Here is a 6,000-nt window from a genome sequence, read left to right as displayed (position 1 = left end):
TTATTTTTATCTCGGATGGTAGTTGAAGTTGAAACTTGGGTGGTGTTGCTCTTGTAATTGTCGCCCAGTGGTAGAATGAATTTAATCTGCTCTCAATTAGTTGCAAAATGTCTCCTAATTTTTTTCCAATTGTGGCTGTCGTTTTATGTCAAGTAGCAAATATGTAACTAACAAACCAAAGTTGTTATAATTGAAACTAATTACACATGCTGGTTACATTTTCCAACATTAATTTCCATAACTAGATTAGCTGTATGCATTCTTTACATTTGCTGCTCCTCGTCTTGCTATTTATCATGTTCCTTGGGTAACGTGGCATCATTTTAAGATACCAATCATTAGTCCTAATAGTGCTAATGTGCTTTGGCATTGCTTTGGTTGAAACAACAAAAACACCACCACCCTCCCCTCCACACTCACCCAGATCGCTCTGAGGAGGAGAGATTTCTTTCTTCCCAACGATGGGGAGCAGCCAAGGCCCGGTGTGTGATTGACTGCAGATTTTGAAATTGGTACCCAAATCGAATAAATGTTGGACGTGTACATATGACACCAGTTTTGTGAAGTAGAGTTTTAGACTGTTTTGAAGAGGGGTTGAATTTCAGCAGTTTTCATTACAAAGTTATCTTTTGATCATGAACTTTGCTGTCCAGTGTCTGAAAAATTAAGCCCGGAAAACTCCATGAGTTAAGCCTAAAGAAATATGTGGCACCAGTGGAGAGCAATGCTAATGTTTAACTAGCTGAAATCCCGGTTTGCTTAGTGGAGAGTGTTGGGTATCTGACAGAAGGGACAGCTCTCTTATTAGTAATCAAATAGGGTTGACCAGTTGTGGCCGTCACTCAGGCAGTTGAGAACAAGTTCAACACTTTATAGAACTCAAACTACTAAAATCAATATAATTACATTTGTCGTCAGTGTTGTGGCTATGGAAATCATACAGCCTTAGGTGGTTGTCTTGTGACTGAACTGATTTTATTTTTTGGATTGGCTAACGGGTTTGAGTAGCTGTGGGAGTCTTGTCTGAGTAGAAGATGCTTGGAAAGGCAGCACATGTTAGCTTTGCAGGATTGTGAAAGTGTTTCATCTTCTGAGTGGGATTTATAAATTTGAAAAGATGATTTGTTTTTACGTCATGAGACTTTTAGCATGCTGTAATAATGAAGTGGCCATGTTGATTCGACTCACATTTTGGATGCTATGTTTTCCCTCCAAAATCATTTTGGATTTATGCAACATTCAATCATTTGTTGACTGATTGATACTGAGTAACTCTCCGAACTCAGTTTTTATCACATGATGGGAAGTGTCTCTTCCAGATATGCAAAATTTATTCTTCGTGTCTGAGGGAATGCTCTCTTATATCTGGTTAATTAGAGTATGTGCTGAGGTTACTCATACCTCTATAGCCTAAGAGAAGTGTGTGATCATTTGATATTCTAGAAGCATGAGAGGAGGGGAAAATGTAAAAACATTTGGTTAATGGGTTTACCATGTTTATTTGAATAAGGAGGATTGAAGCTCCATTTATGTTTGGCATAAATGCTTTGGAGGTCTTAATTATTGATGGAAAATCTGCTCTGCTTCTAAATTCAAAGATATGACAATTTTATAGGATTTTTAATCACCTTCCATGTTAGGGATTTTTAAGGTAAGAATAGTTTTATGTAATGACAAATACAGTGTACATTTTTAACATTCTTAAGAGAGCTGTCATTTACAATGACAAAATACTATTAGCATTTTGCTGCTTGCTGAAACCTCTGTGAAATGATTGTGGTATTGGCACTGTCTCCAGCTTAAGGCATATTTCTAGGAGAAAAAATGAATTTAGTGTTCACTAGGGCAAGTTGTGTTAATCAGAGAAAGAAAAACACCTATAGGAGGGGAATCTCTTTGGAGGGATGTGGTCTTTCACAACTGAGATGCGTTTCGATTTCATAATGACAATCATTTCTGTGGGGCGTGTGTTGCCTCTGAAAATTAGTTGCTTATGTTGAGTTTCTAGCCTGTGTTTCCTCTTGAGTATTGCAGAATAAAATGTCCCATCAGATTGGTGAGTCAGATTACAGGTCTCCACCAGCCGTGTCGTCACTTGGTTAGTTGGCTTAAAAAAGAATTATATACAATGCGCTTCGCTGGCTCCTTGTGGCCTTTGGATACATTTAGCAGGTCCTGACCAGATAAGGCATATTTGTCCTGAGGATATAAACCAATAATTCCAACCTGAATTGAGATCAATGGCCCCACATTTGTTCCAACCCACTCCAAGCCTCTTTTGCGTGTGGAGACTGCTTTTCTGTGTTATGAGGACAGAGATGTGCGCTCCCTGCTCTGGCAGGGTGATCACATTCTATAGACCCTCATTCCTTAAATCAATTAATTACACAATTTAGTCTAGTTATCTTCCAGGAGCATTAAATACTTATAAATGGCATGGAAGACCCTTCAGAGTAAAGAAGGGGGAAACAGAGAGGATGTTTCCCATTCCAAAGCCCTTTTCATTTATTGTGAAGGTTTTGCTTATGTTAACTGTTTTCTTCCGCGTAAAACACAGCTAGAGAAACGATTTTTATAGCTCCATGGATATAATTATACTACAGTGTATTTAAAATAATATAGCAACTTATGGAGCAGAGGAGAAACATGGCATTGTAAAGGAAGAGGTGCAGTCCGTAAAGAGATGACTCAGGAACCAGTGTCCATGTGGATTGTGTTGACCTGCAGAGAGCCCGCTGCAGGAAGGAGAGGGCATGCTTGTACCCATGCATGGCCTCGCGCATTCACCCACATGTGTGCCTGTGTATGCATGTAAGTATACACATGCACATATACACGCATGGATTTTTATGGTATTGCTGGAAAGGGTGGGAGTATCATTTTCCTCATGGAATAATGTTTTCTGGGAAAACACAAAAGCAGATGGTCTTCATTAGGAACACCCATTGTCCACATATCCCAGCTATGAGCAGATAAATCTCTCCTGTTTCACCCGTACATTCCAAGGGCTGCAAATGATTACAGGATGTCGGCGTAGCTGCTAAACCAAAACCACACTAGGGCCCACATCATTCGCCTGTGCCATCCCAGTCTGTTTCCTTAGGAGCTCTGGAAATGCCCAGGAAGGCTTATCCTCTTTACCCTCCCCTTCCTTGCTTGGCCTGGGGGGGCGGGAGGGCAGGGTCCAACTGTTGCAGCCGACTGGGGGGCGCAGGAGCAGGGCAATGTGGCTGCCCACACGGCTGGCCCACACGGTGGGCCGCATGCAGCGTGGGGAGCAGGCTTGGCGGGGCGGTTCCAGATGGCACCGTCTCTGGCACCCTGCTCGCTGGCATCTCTGCAGCAAGCAGTGCCCCCTCCCCAGTGAATCTGGCATTCGTCTATGGAGTTTGGGAGACTCATCATTCCAAGTCTGCCCTGCTTTCCTGTGTGGAAGCCAGACATCTGTTTATCCCATTTTCCTTCATACAGAGTTTGGAATAGCTTTACTTTTTCTTTTTTGGAGGGGGTGGTGGTGGTGGTGCGAAGTTTTGTCATATTTAACAGCTGTTACAGAATTTCAACCCCATGGGTTCTGAAAATACTTTGCAGCTGACCTCAGATTTTTATACATAATTGACGTTGGGATGTAGAAAAATATTATTTGCTTAACCTTTCATTGTCTGCGATTTCACATTGTCTTTGGTAGAGGCCCTAACTACCAGCGGTCTAACTCTCTGCTCCCCCCGCCCAGCCCTCCAAAGCCTTACTTTGATTCATTTGTGCGTTTTAAGTTTACACCTTTAAAGTGGTTGCAGAATGGTAGCCCAAGACCGATTGGAGGTTTTCTTTTTCTCTCTTTTTTCTTTCTCTCTCTCTGTCTCTGTCTCTCTCTCTCTCTCTCTTTTTTTTTTTAGTCAACAGTGTTTCCTTTCACTTCCTGTCACAAAGGTCAAAGAGAGCCGACCTTTGCTGGCAGTCCCGCTCGCTGAATTATTCATGGGATTGACTTTTTGTCAGCACACACAGTTGTGCTCTGGGACATTTTATTCATTTACCTCATTTAAAGCGCCTTTCTGCACCTGTTCAAGTATTAATATCATGTAATTTGGGCCTAATGCCGATTTTGCTGAACACTCATTATATTTTTTATTAGCTATATTTCCAAACGATTATGTATGATTATTACCAAGCCTTACAAACAGCACCGGGTTATTCCCTCGCCCTTTACATCTTCTTGTCAGGTTGTTTTCAGAAGCGGGGAGGATAAACATTTGACCAGTCCCAATGTTTTTATTCCTACTCCATCTCCAAGCAGAGAACTTAAAGCTTCCTCCCTCATGGCTTTGCACGAGCGTGATTAAATCCAACTCCGCCGAAGCTGTACAAATGCCAGCATTTATAAGGTCAACGCTTTTGTTAAAAATGCTATGTAAATGAGGATCTGCAAAAAGGGACATTAAATAAAATTAAATTCATTGTCTTCTTTAATGTCATTTACATTTTGGCTAAGCCTCGGCCTGTCAAGGAGGATTTTAAAAATAATTTTAATTACACATCATTTAGGGATCCAAGGTTTTCTATTCAGTAGCATTTGGACAACCTGCAAAACGGAGACTGTTTATTAACTTCTTAAATGACAAGTTGTCGTTTCATCTGCATAATGCAATGAAAACAGTATAGTTTGGTGTTAATTTTTCCTTCTCAGTTTTCTTAAAGATGTGAATATAATTATCACCAAATAGGCCTTGGGATCCTCAAGTCCTCCCTTGGCCCTGGTTGTGCGTTCGAGACATTCTTTGGTTCTGGGTCTGTTTTAATACACGGGGACTTCAGAGAAGGGAAAATGTTGGCTAGAAATTTGGCAATATTGAAGCACACTTTGGATGAATGGACGTGGCTACAAAGAATCCGATTCTGGCTGGCGCAGGCCCCACTTGGCTCCGCCGGGCTCAGGTGTGAATGGCCGTTTCATTCCCTGGCACACCAGTGCAGAGAGGCAAAAAGTTCACTGCGCTCATTCATCCTTCAGACATTTTTTTTTTCATAAACTTCTGAAAATAAACAGAAAAGGAAGAGCAGTTTTATTGAGTCACAACGACATGCTTTCATTTAAATAGGGAGGCACCACGAACAGTGCCCACTTTGTGCGTCTGCTCCTGCCCATAACCCCGAGATGTGTGCCTCACGCACGCCACACTGCCCTGTGCGCTGGGGCGAGCCAAGGGTCAGGGCCACAACTAGGCCCGGGCCTGCATCCCTGGCCTACACTGAGGGGGCCTCTGCAGATTCATGGCTGCCTGGCCTGGTAGGGGCTCCACGGCCAGACCAGTCCAGGGCCAGGTTTGAAAACAAGCCACAGGCCCACAATGACTTCCGCAGCACTCTTCCCCGGCTTGGCTCCTGCAAGGGGAAAGCTCTGTGGTGCTGCCTGCACAGGGCCGGCAGCAGCAGGCGGCCACTAGGAGCATGCAGGGGTGGAGGGAGGGGCTGGAGGCAGGGCTGTCAGAAGCTATAGTCCAGGAGGGGAGTTGACGCAGACCATCCCGCGCCTCTGCGGCAGCCTTATCAGGTGGAGAGTGGAGATAGAGCCAGTGCCTGTAATTGTGTTAGGATGGCATGGATGCATTGGATTACCTTACGGAAAGCCATCCAAACGGGAGTTCTGCTACGCATGCTTACAGGAAGCGAGTAATTACGCTCTGTGCACCAGGAGATAATTGGGGCTGGCCAGAGGCCTTCTCATGACGACGGAGGAAGCTGGAGGAGCTGGCCTCGTGGAGGCGTTTAGGAGACACACAGGAGGAGGGGGATCTTTGCTGGATAGAGGTGGCTCAAGTTGATGCTGTAATTTTCGGTTGCTTTTCAAAGATGGTGAATAATTTATCAGGATTCAAACTCACAGTGGCAGTGGGAGGCACGTTGGAGGAGGGAGAGATTCCAAGCTCTAATGATGGAAGTTGTCCTTGCAGACAGGAAGTGATTGACAAGTAGGGGTACAGGAAGTGAAAACTCAAGGAG

At 43.7% G+C, this 6,000-nt stretch overlaps 1 protein-coding gene across 7 annotated transcripts in view; it reads left to right on the top strand.

Annotated features, from left to right (window-relative positions):
* The window catches only part of Ebf3 (EBF transcription factor 3), a 115,516-nt gene that overhangs the window by 5,850 nt on the left and 103,666 nt on the right, over positions 1–6,000 (top strand). The gene's annotated exons all lie outside the window — the stretch shown is intronic.

Source organism: Marmota marmota, unplaced genomic scaffold (assembly GCF_001458135.2).
Source record: "Marmota marmota marmota unplaced genomic scaffold, marMar, whole genome shotgun sequence".
Classification (NCBI taxonomy): Eukaryota; Metazoa; Chordata; class Mammalia; order Rodentia; family Sciuridae; genus Marmota; species Marmota marmota.
The sequence above is the reverse complement of the archived record's forward strand: the minus strand, read 5'-3'. Positions and strand labels throughout refer to the sequence as shown.